This window comes from Bos javanicus, unplaced genomic scaffold, assembly GCF_032452875.1.
Source record: "Bos javanicus breed banteng unplaced genomic scaffold, ARS-OSU_banteng_1.0 tig00002343_1, whole genome shotgun sequence".
NCBI classification, from domain to species: domain Eukaryota; kingdom Metazoa; phylum Chordata; class Mammalia; order Artiodactyla; family Bovidae; genus Bos; species Bos javanicus.
The window spans coordinates 229,867-251,173 of NW_026893914.1; positions in this window are offsets into that span (position 1 = coordinate 229,867).

Consider the following 21,307-nt stretch of genomic DNA (forward strand, 5'->3'; position numbering starts at 1 on the left):
GAGCGCGTCATTGCTCCCGAGCCATGGTAGGGGAATCTGGCCTCGAGACGTGTTGAAGAAGGTCTCTCGAGGTCTTTCTCGGGTTGAGGCAGGAAACCCTGGGTTCCCTCGACTTGTGCAGGTGACCTCAGGGGGCTTCTCCTGGTGGCTCTGAGAAGCCAGGGAAACTGGAGTTGGGAGGGGCCTCTCGGGACTGCACTGGGTTTGGTGCATTGGAAGAGGGCCTCATCTCCAGTTGAGGCAGGAACCGCAGGGTACCTCTGATTTCAGACTCCGATCGCAGGGTCCCTGCAGACTGGGGACAGGAGAGTCAGGCCTCGTCTTGGGTTGAGGCATGGAACTCCGCTTGCCTCTCGAGATGTCCCCGGGGAGAGAGGCCACTTGTCGAGCTGTATTTGGAACCTGGGGGTTTTTTCCGGACGATGCACGGACGAGTCACTGCCCCTTCGTGTTGACTTCATTCACAGGGTGGAGTTCGGAGAGGTGTCCGGGCATCGGGTTCTTATCAAGAGGGGACCGGGAAATCGGGGTCCTACGGAATGTGGAACCACCCACGAGGCCACGTCTGGAATGTCTTCGTGAGACCGGCCTCATCCTGAGGTGCGACCGGAAGGTCGGGAACCCCTTCCAGACAAAGCAGGGGAGTCGACCCTCCTGTCCAGATCAGGAGGGGAGAAAGGGCTCAGAGGAGGGGTGCCGGAAAACCTCAGTGTTCCTCTCGAGGGAGACCGGGATTTCGGGGAACTTTGTGGGTCGCCTCAAGGGTGCCAAGTGCCCTTTGGACCTCCAATTCCTAACGTGGGACTTCTCCTGAGACGCTGTAGCGGGAAAGGGTTTCATCTTGCGATGACGGGGGAGCCACGTGGTTTTTCTCGAGTTACGGCGGGATTCTCGAGTTACGACGGGGAATTCAGGATGCCTCTTGTGTTGGCCCAGGCAAGTCCAATCTTCCATTCGAGTTGCGAAGGAAAGCTGGGGATTGCTCTCGAGTGACTGCAGGGCCAATAGACCTCATCTAGGCTTGTGTCCAGAAGCCAATGTTCCTCTCCAGGGGAGACAGGGATCTCGGGGTTGCATTCCAGACGCACCCGGGGAGACAGGCATTCATCTCGAGTGCAAGCAAAGAACCCCGCTCTGCTCTCGAGTCGCGACGGGTATCTCTTGGAGCTCACTGGGTGGACTCAAGGGAGTCAAGCCTCCTGAGGCGTTTGGAGAGAGGTCGCGAGATTGGTCTCTAGGCCATGCAGGAGACGAAGGCCCTCATCTCTCGATGACGGGGGAATCTCGGGGTTGTTCTCGAGCGGCGGCCCCAGTGTGCGGTTTCTCACAAGGTACGACGGCGAGGTCAGTGAGCCTCTCGTGGGGCGCCAGGGAAGTCGGGTCTCCATGCGAGTGGCGAGGGGAGCGCGTCATTGCTCCCGAGCCATGGTAGGGGAATCTGGCCTCGAGACGTGTTGAAGAAGGTCTCTCGAGGTCTTTCCCGGGTTGAGGCAGGAAACCCTGGGTTCCCTCGACTTGTGCAGGTGACCTCAGGGGGCTTCTCATGGTGGCTCTGAGAAGCCCGGGAAACTGGAGTTGGGAGGGGCCTCTCGGGACTCCACTGGGCTTGGTGCATTGGAAGAAGGCCTCATCTCCAGTTGAGGCAGGAACCGCAGGGTACCTCTGATTTCAGACTCCGATCGCAGGGTCCCTGCAGACTGGGGACAGGAGAGTCAGGCCTCGTCTTGGGTTGAGGCATGGAACTCCGCTTGCCTCTCGAGATGTCCCCAGGGAGAGAGGCCACTTGTCGAGCTGTATTTGGAACCTGGGGTTTTTTCCGAACGATGCACGGAAAAACTGCCCCTTCGTGTTGACTTCATTCACAGGGTGGAGTTCGGAGAGGTGTCCGGGCATCGGGTTCTTATCAAGAGGGGACCGGGAAATCGGGGTCCTACGGAATGTGGAACCACCCACGAGGCCACGTCTGGAATGTCTTCGTGAGACCGGCCTCATCCTGAGGTGCGACCGGAAGGTCGGGAACCCCTTCCAGACAAAGCAGGGGAGTCGACCCTCCTGTCCAGATCAGGAGGGGAGAAAGGGCTCAGAGGAGGGGTGCCGGAAAACCTCAGTGTTCCTCTCGAGGGAGACCGGGATTTCGGGGAACTTTGTGGGTCGCATCAAGGGTGCCAAGTGCCCTTTCGACCTCCAATTCCTAACGTGGGACTTCTCCTGAGACGCTGTAGCGGGAAAGGGCTTCATCTTGCGATGACGGGGGAGCCACGTGGTTTTTCTCGAGTTACGGCGGGATTCTCGAGTTACGACGGGGAATTCAGGATGCCTCTTGTGTTGGCCCAGGCAAGTCCAATCTTCCATTCGAGTTGCGAAGGAAAGCTGGGGATTGCTCTCGAGTGACTGCAGGGCCAATAGACCTCATCTAGGCTTGTGTCCAGAAGCCAATGTTCCTCTCCAGGGGCGACAGGGATCTCGGGGTTGCATTCCTGACGCACCCGGGGAGACAGGCATTCATCTCGAGTGGAAGCAAAGAACCCCGCTCTGCTCTCGAGTCGCGACGGGTATCTCTTGGAGCTCACTGGGTGGACTCAAGGGAGTCAAGCCTCCTGAGGCGTTTGGAGAGAGGTCGCGAGATTGATCTCTAGGCCATGCAGGAGACGAAGGCCCTCATCTCTCGATGACGGGGGAATCTCGGGGTTGTTCTCGAGCGGCGGCCCCAGTGTGCGGTTTCTCACGAGGTACGACGGCGAGGTCAGTGAGCCTCTCGTGGGGCGCCAGGGAAGTCGGGTCTCCATGCGAGTGGCGAGGGGAGCGCGTCATTGCTCCCGAGCCATGGTAGGGGAATCTGGCCTCGAGACGTGTTGAAGAAGGTCTCTCGAGGTCTTTCTCGGGTTGAGGCAGGAAACCCTGGGTTCCCTCGACTTGTGCAGGTGACCTCAGGGGGCTTCTCATGGTGGCTCTGAGAAGCCAGGGAAACTGGAGGTGGGAGGGGCCTCTCGGGACTCCACTGGGTTTGGTGCATTGGAAGAGGGCCTCATCTCCAGTTCAGGCAGGAACCGCAGGGTACCTCTGATTTCAGACTCCGATCGCAGGGTCCCTGCAGACTGGGGACAGGAGAGTCAGGCCTCGTCTTGGGTTGAGGCATGGAACTCCGCTTGCCTCTCGAGATGTCCCCGGGGAGAGAGGCCACTTGTCGAGCTGTATTTGGAACCTGGGGTTTTTCCGAACGATGCACGGAAAAACTGCCCCTTCGTGTTGACTTCATTCACAGGGTGGAGTTCGGAGAGGTGTCCGGGCATCGGGTTCTTATCAAGAGGGGACCGGGAAATCGGGGTGCTACGGAATGTGGAACCACCCACGAGGCCACGTCTGGAATGTCTTCGTGAGACCGGCCTCATCCTGAGGTGCGACCGGAAGGTCGGGAACCCCTTCCAGACAAAGCAGGGGAGTCGACCCTCCCGTCCAGATCAGGAGGGGAGAAAGGGCTCAGAGGAGGGGTGCCGGAAAACCTCAGTGTTCCTCTCGAGGGAGACCGGGATTTCGGGGAACTTTGTGGGTCGGATCAAGGGTGCCAAGTGCCCTTTCGACCTCCAATTCCTAACGTGGGACTTCTCCTGAGACGCTGTAGCGGGAAAGGGCTTCATCTTGCGATGACGGGGGAGCCACGTGGTTTTTCTCGAGTTACGGCGGGATTCTCGAGTTACGACGGGGAATTCAGGATGCCTCTTGTGTTGGCCCAGGCAAGTCCAATCTTCCATTCGAGTTGCGAAGGAAAGCTGGGGATTGCTCTCGAGTGACTGCAGGGCCAATAGACCTCATCTAGGCTTGTGTCCAGAAGCCAATGTTCCTCTCCGGGGGCGACAGGGATCTCGGGGTTGCATTCCAGCCGCACCTGGGGAGACAGGCATTCATCTCGAGTGCAAGCAAAGAACCCCGCTTTGCTCTCGAGTCGCGACGGGTATCTCTTGGAGCACACTGGGTGGACTCAAGGGAGTCAAGCCTCCTGAGGCGTTTGGAGAGAGGTCGCGAGATTGGTCTCTAGGCCATGCAGGAGACGAAGGCCCTCATCTCTCGATGACGGGGGAATCTCGGGGTTGTTCTCGAGCGGCGGCCCCAGTGTGCGGTTTCTCACGAGGTACGACGGCGAGGTCAGTGAGCCTCTCGTGGGGCGCCAGGGAAGTCGGGTCTCCATGCGAGTGGCGAGGGGAGCGCGTCATTGCTCCCGAGCCATGGTAGGGGAATCTGGCCTCGAGACGTGTTGAAGAAGGTCTCTCGAGGTCTTTCTCGGGTTGAGGCAGGAAACCCTGGCTTCCCTCGACTTGTGCAGGTGACCTCAGGGGGCTTCTCCTGGTGGCTCTGAGAAGCCAGGGAAACTGGAGTTGGGAGGGGCCTCTCGGGACCCCACTGGGTTTGCTGCATTGGAAGAGGGCCTCATCTCCAGTTGAGGCAGGAACCGCAGGGTACCTCTGATTTCAGACTCCGATCGCAGGGTCCCTGCAGACTGGGGACAGGAGAGTCAGGCCTCGTCTTGGGTTGAGGCATGGAACTCCGCTTGCCTCTCGAGATGTCCCCGGGGAGAGAGGCCACTTGTCGAGCTGTATTTGGAACCTGGGGTTTTTCCGAACGATGCACGGAAAAACTGCCCCTCCGTGTTGACTTCATTCACAGGGTGGAGTTCGGAGAGGTGTCCGGGCATCGGGTTCTTATCAAGAGGGGACCGGGAAATCGGGGTCCTACGGAATGTGGAACCACCCACGAGGCCACGTCTGGAATGTCTTCGTGAGACCGGCCTCATCCTGAGGTGCGACCGGAAGGTCGGGAACCCCTTCCAGACAAAGCAGGGGAGTCGACCCTCCTGTCCAGATCAGGAGGGGAGAAAGGGCTCAGAGGAGGGGTGCCGGAAAACCTCAGTGTTCCTCTCGAGGGAGACCGGGATTTCGGGGAACTTTGTGGGTCGCATCAAGGGTGCCAAGTGCCCTTTCGACCTCCAATTCCTAACGTGGGACTTCTCCTGAGACGCTGTAGCGGGAAAGGGCTTCATCTTGCGATGACGGGGGAGCCACGTGCTTTTTCTCGAGTTACGGCGGGATTCTCGAGTTACGACGGGGAATTCAGGATGCCTCTTGTGTTGGCCCAGGCAAGTCCAATCTTCCATTCGAGTTGCGAAGGAAAGCTGGGGATTGCTCTCGAGTGACTGCAGGGCCAATAGACCTCATCTAGGCTTGTGTCCAGAAGCCAATGTTCCTCTCCAGGGGCGACAGGGATCTCGGGGTTGCATTCCTGACGCACCCGGGGAGACAGGCATTCATCTCGAGTGGAAGCAAAGAACCCCGCTCTGCTCTCGAATCGCGACGGGTACCTCTTGGAGCTCACTGGGTGGACTCAAGGGAGTCAAGCCTCCTGAGGCGTTTGGAGAGAGGTCGCGAGATTGGTCTCTAGGCCATGCAGGAGACGAAGGCCCTCATCTCTCGATGACGGGGGAATCTCGGGGTTGTTCTCGAGCGGCGGCCCCAGTGTGCGGTTTCTCACGAGGTACGACGGCGAGGTCAGTGAGCCTCTCGTGGGGCGCCAGGGAAGTCGGGTCTCCATGCGAGTGGCGAGGGGAGCGCGTCATTGCTCCCGAGCCATGGTAGGGGAATCTGGCCTCGAGACGTGTTGAAGAAGGTCTCTCGAGATCTTTCTCGGGTTGAGGCAGGAAACCCTGGGTTCCCTCGACTTGTGCAGGTGACCTCAGGGGGCTTCTCATGGTGGCTCTGAGAAGCCAGGGAAACTGGAGTTGGGAGGGGCCTCTCGGGACTCCACTGGGTTTGGTGCATTGGAAGAGGGCCTCATCTCCAGTTCAGGCAGGAACCGCAGGGTACCTCTGATTTCAGACTCCGATCGCAGGGTCCCTGCAGACTGGGGACAGGAGAGTCAGGCCTCGTCTTGGGTTGAGGCATGGAACTCCGCTTGCCTCTCGAGATGTCCCCGGGGAGAGAGGCCACTTGTCGAGCTGTATTTGGAACCTGGGGATTTTTCCGAACGATGCACGGAAAAACTGCCCATTCGTGTTGACTTCATTCACAGGGTGGAGTTCGGAGAGGTGTCCGGGCATCGGGTTCTTATCAAGAGGGGACCGGGAAATCGGGGTCCTACGGAATGTGGAACCACCCACGAGGCCACGTCTGGAATGTCTTCGTGAGACCGGCCTCATCCTGAGGTGCGACCGGAAGGTCGGGAACCCCTTCCAGACGAAGCAGGGGAGTCGACCCTCCTGTCCAGATCAGGAGGGGAGAAAGGGCTCAGAGGAGGGGTGCCGGAAAACCTCAGGGTTCCTCTCGAGGGAGACCGGGATTTCGGGGAACTTTGTGGGTCGCATCAAGGGTGCCAAGTGCCCTTTGGACCTCCAATTCCTAACGTGGGACTTCTCCTGAGACGCTGTAGCGGGAAAGGGCTTCATCTTGCGATGACGGGGGAGCCACGTGGTTTTTCTCGAGTTACGGCGGGATTCTCGAGTTACGACGGGGAATTCAGGATGCCTCTTGTGTTGGCCCAGGCAAGTCCAATCTTCCATTCGAGTTGCGAAGGAAAGCTGGGGATTGCTCTCGAGTGACTGCAGGGCCAATAGACCTCATCTAGGCTTGTGTCCAGAAGCCAATGTTCCTGTCCAGGGGCGACAGGGATCTCGGGGTTGCATTCCAGACGCACCCGGGGAGACAGGCATTCATCTCGAGTGCAAGCAAAGAACCCCGCTCTGCTCTCGAGTCGCGACGGGTATCTCTTGGAGCACACTGGGTGGACTCAAGGGAGTCAAGCCTCCTGAGGCGTTTGGAGAGAGGTCGCGAGATTGGTCTCTAGGCCATGCAGGAGACGAAGGCCCTCATCTCTCGATGACGGGGGAATCTCGGGGTTGTTCTCGAGCGGCGGCCCCAGTGTGCGGTTTCTCACGAGGTACGACGGCGAGGTCAGTGAGCCTCTCGTGGGGCGCCAGGGAAGTCGGGTCTCCATGCGAGTGGCGAGGGGAGCGCGTCATTGCTCCCGAGCCATGGTAGGGGAATCTGGCCTCGAGACGCGTTGAAGAAGGTCTCTCGAGGTCTTTCTCGGGTTGAGGCAGAAAACCCTGGCTTCCCTCGACTTGTGCAGGTGACCTCAGGGGGCTTCTCCTGGTGGCTCTGAGAAGCCAGGGAAACTGGAGTTGGGAGGGGCCTCTCGGGACCCCACTGGGTTTGGTGCATTGGAAGAGGGCCTCATCTCCGGTTCAGGCAGGAACCGCAGGGTACCTCTGATTTCAGAGTCCGATCGCAGGGTCCCTGCAGACTGGGGACAGGAGAGTCAGGCCTCGTCTTGGGTTGAGGCATGGAACTCCGCTTGCCTCTCGAGATGTCCCCGGGGAGAGAGGCCACTTGTCGAGCTGTATTTGGAACCTGGGGTTTTTCCGAACGATGCACGGAAACACTGCCCCTTCGTGTTGACTTCATTCACAGGGTGGAGTTCGGAGAGGTGTCCGGGCATCGGGTTCTTATCAAGAGGGGACCGGGAAATCGGGGTCCTACGGAATGTGGAACCACCCACGAGGCCACGTCTGGAATGTCTTCGTGAGACCGGCCTCATCCTGAGGTGCGACCGGAAGGTCGGGAATCCCTTCCAGACAAAGCAGGGGAGTCGACCCTCCTGTCCAGATCAGGAGGGGAGAAAGGGCTCAGAGGAGGGGTGCCGGAAAACCTCAGTGTTCCTCTCGAGGGAGACCGGGATTTCGGGGAACTTTGTGGGTCGCATCAAGGGTGCCAAGTGCCCTTTCGACCTCCAATTCCTAACGTGGGACTTCTCCTGAGACGCTGTAGCGGGAAAGGGCTTCATCTTGCGATGACGGGGGAGCCACGTGGTTTTTCTCGAGTTACGGCGGGATTCTCGAGTTACGACGGGGAATTCAGGATGCCTCTTGTGTTGGCCCAGGCAAGTCCAATCTTCCATTCGAGTTGCGAAGGAAAGCTGGGGATTGCTCTCGAGTGACTGCAGGGCCAATAGACCTCATCTAGGCTTGTGTCCAGAAGCCAATGTTCCTCTCCAGGGGCGACAGGGATCTCGGGGTTGCATTCCTGACGCACCCGGGGAGACAGGCATTCATCTCGAGTGTAAGCAAAGAACCCCGCTCTGCTCTCGAGTCGCGACGGGTATCTCTTGGAGCTCACTGGGTGGACTCAAGGGAGTCAAGCCTCCTGAGGCGTTTGGAGAGAGGTCGCGAGATTGGTCTCTAGGCCATGCAGGAGACGAAGGCCCTCATCTCTCGATGACGGGGGAATCTCGGGGCTGTTCTCGAGCGGCGGCCCCAGTGTGCGGTTTCTCACGAGGTACGACGGCGAGGTCAGTGAGCCTCTCGTGGGGCGCCAGGGAAGTCGGGTCTCCATGCGAGTGGCGAGGGGAGCGCGTCATTGCTCCCGAGCCATGGTAGGGGAATCTGGCCTCGAGACGTGTTGAAGAAGGTCTCTCGAGGTCTTTCTCGGGTTGAGGCAGGAAACCCTGGGTTCCCTCGACTTGTGCAGGTGACCTCAGGGGGCTTCTCATGGTGGCTCTGAGAAGCCAGGGAAACTGGAGGTGGGAGGGGCCTCTCGGGACTCCACGGGGTTTGGTGCATTGGAAGAGGGCCTCATCTCCAGTTGAGGCAGGAACCGCAGGGTACCTCTGATTTCAGACTCCCATCGCAGGGTCCCTGCAGACTGGGGACAGGAGAGTCAGGCCTCGTCTTGGGTTGAGGCATGGAACTCCGCTTGCCTCTCGAGATGTCCCCGGGGAGAGAGGCCACTTGTCGAGCTGTATTTGGAACCTGGGGTTTTTCCGAACGATGCACGGAGAAACTGCCCCTTCGTGTTGACTTCATTCACAGGGTGGAGTTCGGAGAGGTGTCCGGGCATCGGGTTCTTATCAAGAGAGGACCGGGAAATCGGGGTCCTACGGAATGTGGAACCACCCACGAGGCCACGTCTGGAATGTCTTCGTGAGACCGGCCTCATCCTGAGGTGCGACCGGAAGGTCGGGAACCCCTTCCAGACAAAGCAGGGGAGTCGACCCTCCTGTCCAGATCAGGAGGGGAGAAAGGGCTCAGAGGAGGGGTGCCGGAAAACCTCAGTGTTCCTCTCGAGGGAGACCGGGATTTCGGGGAACTTTGTGGGTCGCATCAAGGGTGCCAAGTGCCCTTTCGACCTCCAATTCCTAACGTGGGACTTCTCCTGAGACGCTGTAGCGGGAAAGGGCTTCATCTTGCGATGACGGGGGAGCCACGTGGTTTTTCTCGAGTTACGGCGGGATTCTCGAGTTACGACGGGGAATTCAGGATGCCTCTTGTGTTGGCCCAGGCAAGTCCAATCTTCCATTCGAGTTGCGAAGGAGAGCTGGGGATTGCTCTCGAGTGACTGCAGGGCCAATAGACCTCATCTAGGCTTGTGTCCAGAAGCCAATGTTTCTCTCCAGGGGCGACAGGGATCTCGGGGTTGCATTCCAGACGCACCCGGGGAGACAGGCATTCATCTCGAGTGGAAGCAAAGAACCCCGCTCTGCTCTCGAATCGCGACGGGTATCTCTTGGAGCTCACTGGGTGGACTCAAGGGAGTCAAGCCTCCTGAGGCGTTTGGAGAGAGGTCGCGAGATTGGCCTCTAGGCCATGTAGGAGACGAAGGCCCTCATCTCTCGATGACGGGGGAATCCCGGGGTTGTTCTCGAGCGGCGGCCCCAGTGTGCGGTTTCTCACGAGGTACGACGGCGAGGTCAGTGAGCCTCTCGTGGGGCGCCAGGGAAGTCGGGTCTCCATGCGAGTGGCGAGGGGAGCGCGTCATTGCTCCCGAGCCATGGTAGGGGAATCTGGCCTCGAGACGTGTTGAAGAAGGTCTCTCGAGGTCTTTCTTGGGTTGAGGCAGGAAACCCTGGGTTCCCTCGACTTGTGCAGGTGACCTCAGGGGGCTTCTCATGGTGGCTCTGAGAAGCCAGGGAAACTGGAGGTGGGAGGGGCCTCTCGGGACTCCACGGGGTTTGGTGCATTGGAAGAGGGCCTCATCTCCAGTTGAGGCAGGAACCGCAGGGTACCTCTGATTTCAGACTCCAATCGCAGGGTCCCTGCAGACTGGGGACAGGAGAGTCAGGCCTCGTCTTGGGTTGAGGCATGGAACTCCGCTTGCCTCTCGAGATGTCCCCGGGCAGAGAGGCCACTTGTCGAGCTGTATTTGGAACCTGGGGTTTTTTCCGAACGATGCACGGAAAAACTGCCCCTTCGTGTTAACTTCATTCACAGGGTGGAGTTCGGAGAGGTGTCCGGGCATCAGGTTCTTATCAAGAGGGGACCGGGAAATCGGGGTCCTACGGAATGTGGAAGCACCCACGAGGCCACGTCTGGAATGTCTTCGTGAGACCGGCCTCATCCTGAGGTGCGACCGGAAGGTCTGGAACCCCTTCCAGACAAAGCAGGGGAGTCGACCCTCCTGTCCAGATCAGGAGGGGAGAAAGGGCTCAGAGGAGGGGTGCCGGAAAACCTCAGTGTTCCTCTCGAGGGAGACCGGGATTCCGGGGAACTTTGTGGGTCGCATCAAGGGTGCCAAGTGCCCTTTCGACCTCCAATTCCTCACGTGGGACTTCTCCTGAGACGCTGTAGCGGGAAAGGGCTTCATCTTGCGAGGACGGGGGAGCCACGTGCTTTTTCTCGAGTTACGGCGGGATTCTCGAGTTACGACGGGGAATTCAGGCTGCCTCTTGTGTTGGCCCAGGCAAGTCCAATCTTCCATTCGAGTTGCGAAGGAGAGCTGGGGATTGCTCTCGAGTGACTGCAGGGCCAATAGACCTCATCTAGGCTTGTGTCCAGAAGCCAATGTTTCTCTCCAGGGGCGACAGGGATCTCGGGGTTGCATTCCAGACGCACCCGGGGAGACAGGCATTCATCTCGAGTGGAAGCAAAGAACCCCGCTCTGCTCTCGAATCGCGACGGGTATCTCTTGGAGCTCACTGGGTGGACTCAAGGGAGTTAAGCCTCCTGAGGCGTTTGGAGAGAGGTCGCCAGATTGGTCTCTAGGCCATGTAGGAGACGAAGGCCCTCATCTCTCGATGACGGGGGAATCTCGGGGTTGTTCTCGAGCGGCGGCCCCAGTGTGCGGTTTCTCACGAGGTACGACCGCGAGGTCAGTGAGCCTCTCGTGGGGCGCCAGGGAAGTCGGGTCTCCATGCGAGTGGCGAGGGGAGCGCGTCATTGCTCCCGAGCCATGGTAGGGGACTCTGGCCTCGAGACGTGTTGAAGAAGGTCTCTCGAGGTCTTTCTCGGGGTGAGGCAGGAAACCCTGGGTTCCCTCGACATGTGCAGGTGACCTCAGGGGGCTTCTCATGGTGGCTCTGAGAAGCCAGGGAAACTGGAGGTGGGAGGGTCCTCTCGGGACTCCACGGGGTTTGGTGCATTGGAAGAGGGCCTCATCTCCAGTTGAGGCAGGAACCGCAGGGTACCTCTGATTTCAGACTCCGATCGCAGGGTCCCTGCAGACTGGGGACAGGAGAGTCAGGCCTCGTCTTGGGTTGAGGCATGGAACTCCGCTTGCCTCTCGAGATGTCCCCGGGCAGAGAGGCCACTTGTCGAGCTGTATTTGGAACCTGGGGTTTTTCCGAACGATGCACGGAAAAAAACTGCCCCTTCGTGTTGACCTCATTCACAGGGTGGAGTTCGGAGAGGTGTCCGGGCATCGGGTCCTTATCAAGAGGGGACCGGGAAATCGGGGTCCTACGGAATGTGGAACCACCCACGAGGCCACGTCTGGAATGTCTTCGTGAGACAGGCCTCATTCTGAGGTGCGACCGGAAGGTCGGGAACCCCTTCCAGACAAAGCAGGGGAGTCGACCCTCCTGTCCAGATCAGGAGGGGAGAAAGGGCTCAGAGGAGGGGTTGCCGGCAAACCTCAGTGTTCCTCTCGAGGGAGACCGGGATTTCGGGGAACTTGGTGGGTCGCATCAAGGGTGCCAAGTGACCTTTCGACCTCCAATTCCTAACGTGGGACTTCTCCTGAGACGCTGTAGCGGGAAAGGGCTTCATCTTGCGATGACGGGGGAGCCACGTGGTTTTTCTCGAGTTACGGCGGGATTCTCGAGTTACGACGGGGAATTCAGGCTGCCTCTTGTGTTGGCCCAGGCAAGTCCAATCTTCCATTCGAGTTGCGAAGGAGAGCTGGGGATTGCTCTCGAGTGACTGCAGGGCCAATAGACCTCATCTAGGCTTGTGTCCAGAAGCCAATGTTCCTCTCCAGGGGCGACATGGATCTCGGGGTTGCATTCCAGACGCACCAGGGGAGACAGGCATTCATCTCGAGTGGAAGCAAAGAACCCCGCTCTGCTCTCGAGTCGCGACGGGTATCTCTTGGAGCTCACTGGGTGGACTCAAGGGAGTCAAGCCTCCGGAGGCGTTTGGAGAGAGGTCGCGAGATTGGTCTCTAGGCCATGCAGGAGACGAAGGCCCACATCTCTCGATGACGGGGGAATCTCGGGGCTGTTCTCGAGCGGCGGCCCAAGTGTGCGGTTTCTCACGAGGAACGACGGCGAGGTCAGTGAGCCTCTCGTGGGGCGCCAGGGAAGTCGGGTCTCCATGCGAGTGGCGAGGGGAGCGCGTCATTGCTCCCGAGCCATGTTAGGGGAATCTGGCCTCGAGACGTGTTGAAGAAGGTCTCTCGAGATCTTTCTCGGGTTGAGGCAGGAAACCCTGGGTTCCCTCGACTTGTGCAGGTGACCTCAGGGGGCTTCTCCTGGTGGCTCTGAGAAGCCAGGGAAACTGGAGTTGGGAGGGGCCTCTCGGGACTCCACTGGGTTTGGTGCATTGGAAGAAGGCCTCATCTCCAGTTGAGGCAGGAACCGCAGGGTACCTCTGATTTCAGACTCCGATCGCAGGGTCCCTGCAGACTGGGGACAGGAGAGTCAGGCCTCGTCTTGGGTTGAGGCATGGAACTCCGCTTGCCTCTCGAGATGTCCCCGGGGAGAGAGGCCACTTGTCGAGCTGTATTTGGAACCTGGGGTTTTTCCGAACGATGCACGGAAAAACTGCCCCTTCGTGTTGACTTCATTCACAGGGTGGAGTTCGGAGAGGTGTCCGGGCATCGGGTTCTTATCAAGAGGGGACCGGGAAATCGGGGTGCTACGGAATGTGGAACCACCCACGAGGCCACGTCTGGAATGTCTTCGTGAGACCGGCCTCATCCTGAGGTGCGACCGGAAGGTCGGGAACCCCTTCCAGACAAAGCAGGGGAGTCGACCCTCCTGTCCAGATCAGGAGGGGAGAAAGGGCTCAGAGGAGGGGTGCCGGAAAACCTCAGTGTTCCTCTCGAGGGAGACCGGGATTTCGGGGAACTTTGTGGGTCGCATCAAGGGTGCCAAGTGCCCTTTCGACCTCCAATTCCTAACGTGGGACTTCTCCTGAGACGCTGTAGCGGGAAAGGGCTTCATCTTGCGATGACGGGGGAGCCACGTGGTTTTTCTCGAGTTACGGCGGGATTCTCGAGTTACGACGGGGAATTCAGGCTGCCTCTTGTGTTGGCCCAGGCAAGTCCAATCTTCCATTCGAGTTGCGAAGGAAAGCTGGGGATTGCTCTCGAGTGACTGCAGGGCCAATAGACCTCATCTAGGCTTGTGTCCAGAAGCCAATGTTCCTCTCCAGGGGCGACAGGGATCTCGGGGTTGCATTCCAGACGCACCCGGGGAGACAGGCATTCATCTCGAGTGGAAGCAAAGAACCCCGCTCTGCTCTCGAGTCGCGACGGGTATCTCTTGGAGCTCACTGGGTGGACTCAAGGGAGTCAAGCCTCCTGAGGCGTTTGGAGAGAGGTCGCGAGATTGGTCTCGAGGCCATGCAGGAGACGAAGGCCCTCATCTCTCGATGACGGGGGAATCTCGGGGTTGTTCTCGAGCGGCGGCCCCAGTGTGCGGTTTCTCACGAGGTACGACGGCGAGGTCAGTGAGCCTCTCGTGGGGCGCCAGGGAAGTCGGGTCTCCATGCGAGTGGCGAGGGGAGCGCGTCATTGCTCCCGAGCCATGGTAGGGGAATCTGGCCTCGAGACGTGTTGAAGAAGGTCTCTCGAGATCTTTCTCGGGTTGAGGCAGGAAACCCTGGGTTCCCTCGCCTTGTGCAGGTGACCTCAGGGGGCTTCTCATGGTGGCTCTGAGAAGCCAGGGAAACCGGAGGTGGGAGGGGCCTCTCGGGAATCCACTGGGTTTGGTGCATTGGAAGAGGGCCTCATCACCAGTTGAGGCAGGAACCGCAGGGTATCTCTGATTTCAGACTCCGATCGCAGGGTCCCTGCAGACTGGGGACAGGAGAGTCAGGCCTCGTCTTTGGTTGAGGCATGGAACTCCGCTTGCCTCTCGAGATGTCCCCGGGGAGAGAGGCCACTTGTCGAGCTGTATTTGGAACCTGGGGTTTTTTCCGAACGATGCACGGAAAAACTGCCCCTTCGTGTTGACTTCATTCACAGGGTGGAGTTCGGAGAGGTGTCCGGGCATCGGGTTCTTCTCAAGAGGGGACCGGGAAATCGGGGTCCTACGGAATGTGGAACCACCCACGAGGCCACGTCTGGAATGTCTTCGTGAGACCGGCCTCATCCTGAGGTGCGACCGGAAGGTCGGGAACCCCTTCCAGACAAAGCAGGGGAGTCGACCCTCCTGTCCAGATCAGGAGGGGAGAAAGGGCTCAGAGGAGTGGGTGCCGGAAAACCTCAGTGTTCCTGTCGAGGGAGACCGGGATTTCGGGGAACTTTGTGGGTCGCATCAAGGGTGCCAAGTGCCCTTTCGACCTCCAATTCCTAACGTGGGACTTCTCCTGAGACGCTGTAGCGGGAAAGGGCTTCATCTTGCGATGACGGGGGAGCCACGTGGTTTTTCTCGAGTTACGGCGGGATTCTCGAGTTACGACGGGGAATTCAGGATGCCTCTTGTGTTGGCCCAGGCAAGTCCAATCTTCCATTCGAGTTGCGAAGGAAAGCTGGGGATTGCTCTCGAGTGACTGCAGGGCCAATAGACCTCATCTAGGCTTGTGTCCAGAAGCCAATGTTCCTCTCCAGGGGCGACAGGGATCTCGGGGTTGCATTCCAGACGCACCCGGGGAGACAGGCATTCATCTCGAGTGGAAGCAAAGAACCCCGCTCTGCTCTCGAGTCGCGACGGGTATCTCTTGGAGCTCACTGGGTGGACTCAAGGGAGTCAAGCCTCCTGAGGCGTTTGGAGAGAGGTCGCGAGATTGGTCTCTAGGCCATGCAGGAGACGAAGGCCCTCATCTCTCGATGACGGGGGAATCTCGGGGTTGTTCTCGAGCGGCGGCCCCAGTGTGCGGTTTCTCACGAGGTACGACGGCGAGGTCAGTGAGCCTCTCGTGGGGCGCCAGGGAAGTCGGGTCTCCATGCGAGTGGCGAGGGGAGCGCGTCATTGCTCCCGAGCCATGGTAGGGGAATCTGGCCTCGAGACGTGTTGAAGAAGGTCTCTCGAGGTCTTTCTCGGGTTGAGGCAGGAAACCCTGGGTTCCCTCGACTTGTGCAGGTGACCTCAGGGGGCTTCTCATGGTGGCTCTGAGAAGCCAGGGAAACTGGAGGTGGGAGGGGCCTCTCGGGACTCCACTGGGTTTGGTGCATTGGAAGAGGGCCTCATCTCCAGTTGAGGCAGGAACCGCAGGGTACCTCTGATTTCAGACTCCGATCGCAGGGTCCCTGCAGACTGGGGACAGGAGAGTCAGGCCTCGTCTTGGGTTGAGGCATGGAACTCCGCTTGCCTCTCGAGATGTCCCCGGGGAGAGAGGCCACTTGTCGAGCTGTATTTGGAACCTGGGGTTTTTCCGAACGATGCACGGAAACACTGCCCCTTCGTGTTGACTTCATTCACAGGGTGGAGTTCGGAGAGGTGTCCGGGCATCGGGTTCTTATCAAGAGGGGACCGGGAAATCGGGGTCCTACGGAATGTGGAACCACCCACGAGGCCACGTCTGGAATGTCTTCGTGAGACCGGCCTCATCCTGAGGTGCGACCGGAAGGTCGGGAACCCCTTCCAGACAAAGCAGGGGAGTCGACCCTCCTGTCCAGATCAGGAGGGGAGAAAGGGCTCAGAGGAGGGGTGCCGGAAAACCTCAGTGTTCCTCTCGAGGGAGACCGGGATTTCGGGGAACTTTGTGGGTCGCATCAAGGGTGCCAAGTGCCCTTTCGACCTCCAATTCCTAACGTGGGACTTCTCCCGAGACGCTGTAGCGGGAAAGGGCTTCATCTTGCGATGTCGGGGGAGCCACGTGGTTTTTCTCGAGTTACGGCGGGATTCTCGAGTTACGACCGGGAATTCAGGCTGCCTCTTGTGTTGGCCCAGGCAAGTCCAATCTTCCATTCGAGTTGCGAAGGAAAGCTGGGGATTGCTCTCGAGTGACTGCAGGGCCAATAGACCTCATCTAGGCTTGTGTCCAGAAGCCAATGTTCCTCTCCAGGGGCGACAGGGATCTCGGGGTTGCATTCCAGACGCACCCGGGGAGACAGGCATTCATCTCGAGTGGAAGCAAAGAACCCCGCTCTGCTCTCGAGTCGCGACGGGTATCTCTTGGAGCTCCCTGGGTGGACTCAAGGGAGTCAAGCCTCCTGAGGCGTTTGGAGAGAAGTGGCGAGATTGGTCTCTAGGCCATGCAGGAGACGAAGGCCCTCATCTCTCGATGACGGGGGAATCTCGGGGTTGTTCTCGAGCGGCGGCCCCAGTGTGCGGTTTCTCACGAGGTACGACGGCGAGGTCAGTGAGCCTCTCGTGGGGCGCCAGGGAAGTCGGGTCTCCATGCGAGTGGCGAGGGGAGCGCGTCATTGCTCCCGAGCCATGGTAGGGGAATCTGGCCTCGAGACGTGTTGAAGAAGGTCTCTCGAGGTCTTTCTCGGGTTGAGGCAGGAAACCCTGGGTTCCCTCGACTTGTGCAGGTGACCTCAGGGGGCTTCTCATGGTGGCTCTGAGAAGCCAGGGAAACTGGAGGTGGGAGGGGCCTCTCGGGACTCCACTGGGTTTGGTGCATTGGAAGAGGGCCTCATCTCCAGTTGAGGCAGGAACCGCAGGGTACCTCTGATTTCAGACTCCGATCGCAGGGTCCCTGCAGACTGGGGACAGGAGAGTCAGGCCTCGTCTTGGGTTGAGGCATGGAACTCCGCTTGCCTCTCGAGATGTCCCCGGGGAGAGAGGCCACTTGTCGAGCTGTATTTGGAACCTGGGGTTTTTCCGAACGATGCACGGAGAAACTGCCCCTTCGTGTTGACTTCATTCACAGGGTGGAGTTCGGAGAGGTGTCCGGGCATCGGGTTCTTATCAAGAGGGGACCGGGAAATCGGGGTCCTACGGAATGTGGAACCACCCACGAGGCCACGTCTGGAATGTCTTCGTGAGACCGGCCTCATCCTGAGGTGCGACCGGAAGGTCGGGAACCCCTTCCAGACAAAGCAGGGGAGTCGACCCTCCTGTCCAGATCAGGAGGGGAGAAAGGGCTCAGAGGAGGGTGCCGGAAAACCTCAGTGTTCCTCTCGAGGGAGACCGGGATTTCGGGGAACTTTGTGGGTCGCATCAAGGGTGCCAAGTGCCCTTTCGACCTCCAATTCCTAACGTGGGACTTCTCCTGAGACGCTGTAGCGGGAAAGGGCTTCATCTTGCGATGACGGGGGAGCCACGTGCTTTTTCTCGAGTTACGGCGGGATTCTCGAGTTACGACGGGGAATTCAGGCTGCCTCTTGTGTTGGCCCAGGCAAGTCCAATCTTCCATTCGAGTTGCGAAGGAAAGCTGGGGATTGCTCTCGAGTGACTGCAGGGCCAATAGACCTCATCTAGGCTTGTGTCCAGAAGCCAATGTTCCTCTCCAGGGGCGACAGGGATCTCGGGGTTGCATTCCAGACGCACCCGGGGAGACAGGCATTCATCTCGAGTGCAAGCAAAGAACCCCGCTCTGCTCTCGAGTCGCGACGGGTATCTCTTGGAGCTCACTGGGTGGACTCAAGGGAGTCAAGCCTCCTGAGGCGTTTGGAGAGAGGTCGCGAGATTGGTCTCTAGGCCATGCAGGAGACGAAGGCCCTCATCTCTCGATGACGGGGGAATCTCGGGGTTGTTCTCGAGCGGCGGCCCCAGTGTGCGGTTTCTCACGAGGTACGACGGCGAGGTCAGTGAGCCTCTCGTGGGGCGCCAGGGAAGTCGGGTCTCCATGCGAGTGGCGAGGGGAGCGCGTCATTGCTCCCGAGCCATGGTAGGGGAATCTGGCCTCGAGACGTGTTGAAGAAGGTCTCTCGAGGTCTTTCTCGGGTTGAGGCAGGAAACCCTGGGTTCCCTCGACTTGTGCAGGTGACCTCAGGGGGCTTCTCATGGTGGCTCTGAGAAGCCAGGGAAACTGGAGGTGGGAGGGGCCTCTCGGGACTCCACTGGGTTTGGTGCATTGGAAGAGGGCCTCATCTCCAGTTGAGGCAGGAACCGCAGGGTACCTCTGATTTCAGACTCCGATCGCAGGGTCCCTGCAGACTGGGGACAGGAGAGTCAGGCCTCGTCTTGGGTTGAGGCATGGAACTCCGCTTGCCTCTCGAGATGTCCCCGGGGAGAGAGGCCACTTGTCGAGCTGTATTTGGAACCTGGGGTTTTTCCGAACGATGCACGGAAACACTGCCCCTTCGTGTTGACTTCATTCACAGGGTGGAGTTCGGAGAGGTGTCCGGGCATCGGGTTCTTATCAAGAGGGGACCGGGAAATCGGGGTCCTACGGAATGTGGAACCACCCACGAGGCCACGTCTGGAATGTCTTCGTGAGACCGGCCTCATCCTGAGGTGCGACCGGAAGGTCGGGAACCCCTTCCAGACAAAGCAGGGGAGTCGACCCTCCTGTCCAGATCAGGAGGGGAGAAAGGGCTCAGAGGAGGGGTGCCGGAAAACCTCAGTGTTCCTCTCGAGGGAGACCGGGATTTCGGGGAACTTTGTGGGTCGCATCAAGGGTGCCAAGTGCCCTTTCGACCTCCAATTCCTAACGTGGGACTTCTCCTGAGACGCTGTAGCGGGAAAGGGCTTCATCTTGCGATGACGGGGGAGCCACGTGGTTTTTCTCGAGTTACGGCGGGATTCTCGAGTTACGACGGGGAATTCAGGCTGCCTCTTGTGTTGGCCCAGGCAAGTCCAATCTTCCATTCGAGTTGCGAAGGAAAGCTGGGGATTGCTCTCGAGTGACTGCAGGGCCAATAGACCTCATCTAGGCTTGTGTCCAGAAGCCAATGTTCCTCTCCAGGGGCGACAGGGATCTCGGGGTTGCATTCCAGACGCACCCGGGGAGACAGGCATTCATCTCGAGTGGAAGCAAAGAACCCCGCTCTGCTCTCGAGTCGCGACGGGTATCTCTTGGAGCTCACTGGGTGGACTCAAGGGAGTCAAGCCTCCTGAGGCGTTTGGAGAGAGGTCGCGAGATTGGTCTCTAGGCCATGCAGGAGACGAAGGCCCTCATCTCTCGATGACGGGGGAATCTCGGGGTTGTTCTCGAGCGGCGGCCCCAGTGTGCGGTTTCTCACGAAGTACGACGGCGAGGTCAGTGAGCCTCTCGTGGGGCGCCAGGGAAGTCGGGTCTCCATGCGAGTGGCGAGGGGAGCGCGTCATTGCTCCCGAGCCATGGTAGGGGAATCTGGCCTCGAGACGTGTTGAAGAAGGTCTCTCGAGGTCTTTCTCGGGTTGAGGCAGGAAACCCTGGGTTCCCTCGACTTGTGCAGGTGACCTCAGGGGGCTTCTCATGGTGGCTCTGAGAAGCCAGGGAAACTGGAGGTGGGAGGGGCCTCTCGGGACTCCACTGGGTTTGGTGCATTGGAAGAAGGCCTCATCTCCAGTTGAGGCAGGAACCGCAGGGTACCTCTGATTTCAGACTCCGATCGCAGGGTCCCTGCAGACTGGGGACAGGAGAGTCAGGCCTCGTCTTGGGTTGAGGCATGGAACTCCGCTTGCCTCTCGAGATGTCCCCGGGGAGAGAGGCCACTTGTCGAGCTGTATTTGGAACCTGGGGTTTTTCCGAACGATGCACGGAGAAACTGCCCCTTCGTGTTGACTTCATTCACAGGGTGGAGTTCGGAGAGGTGTCCGGGCATCGGGTTCTTATCAAGAGGGGACCGGGAAATCGGGGTCCTACGGAATGTGGAACCACCCACGAGGCCACGTCTGGAATGTCTTCGTGAGACCGGCCTCATCCTGAGGTGCGACCGGAAGGTCGGGAACCCCTTCCAGACAAAGCAGGGGAGTCGACCCTCCTGTCCAGATCAGGAGGGGAGAAAGGGCTCAGAGGAGGGGTGCCGGAAAACCTCAGTGTTCCTCTCGAGGGAGACCGGGATTTCGGGGAACTTTGTGGGTCGCATCAAGGGTGCCAAGTGCCCTTTCGACCTCCAATTCCTAACGTGGGACTTCTCCTGAGACGCTGTAGCGGGAAAGGGCTTCATCTTGCGATGACGGGGGAGCCACGTGGTTTTTCTCGAGTTACGGCGGGATTCTCGAGTTACGACGGGGAATTCAGGCTGCCTCTTGTGTTGGCCCAGGCAAGTCCAATCTTCCATTCGAGTTGCGAAGGAAAGCTGGGGATTGCTCTCGAGTGACTGCAGGGCCAATAGACCTCATCTAGGCTTGTGTCCAGAAGCCAATGTTCCTCTCCAGGGGCGACAGGGATCTCGGGGTTGCATTCCAGACGCACCCGGGGAGACAGGCATTCATCTCGAGTGGAAGCAAAGAACCCCGCTCTGCTCTCGAGTCGCGACGGGTATCTCTTGGAGCTCACTGGGTGGACTCAAGGGAGTCAAGCCTCCTGAGGCGTTTGGAGAGAGGTCGCGAGATTGGTCTCTAGGCCATGCAGGAGACGAAGGCCCTCATCTCTCGATGACGGGGGAATCTCGGGGTTGTTCTCGAGCGGCGGCCCCAGTGTGCGGTTTCTCACGAGGTACGACGGCGAGGTCAGTGAGCCTCTCGTGGGGCGCCAGGGAAGTCGGGTCTCCATGCGAGTGGCGAGGGGAGCGCGTCATTGCTCCCGAGCCATGGTAGGGGAATCTGGCCTCGAGACGTGTTGAAGAAGGTCTCTCGAGGTCTTTCTCGGGTTGAGGCAGGAAACCCTGGGTTCCCTCGACTTGTGCAGGTGACCTCAGGGGGCTTCTCATGGTGGCTCTGAGAAGCCAGGGAAACTGGAGGTGGGAGGGGCCTCTCGGGACTCCACTGGGTTTGGTGCATTGGAAGAGGGCCTCATCTCCAGTTGAGGCAGGAACCGCAGGGTACCTCTGATTTCAGACTCCGATCGCAGGGTCCCTGCAGACTGGGGACAGGAGAGTCAGGCCTCGTCTTGGGTTGAGGCATGGAA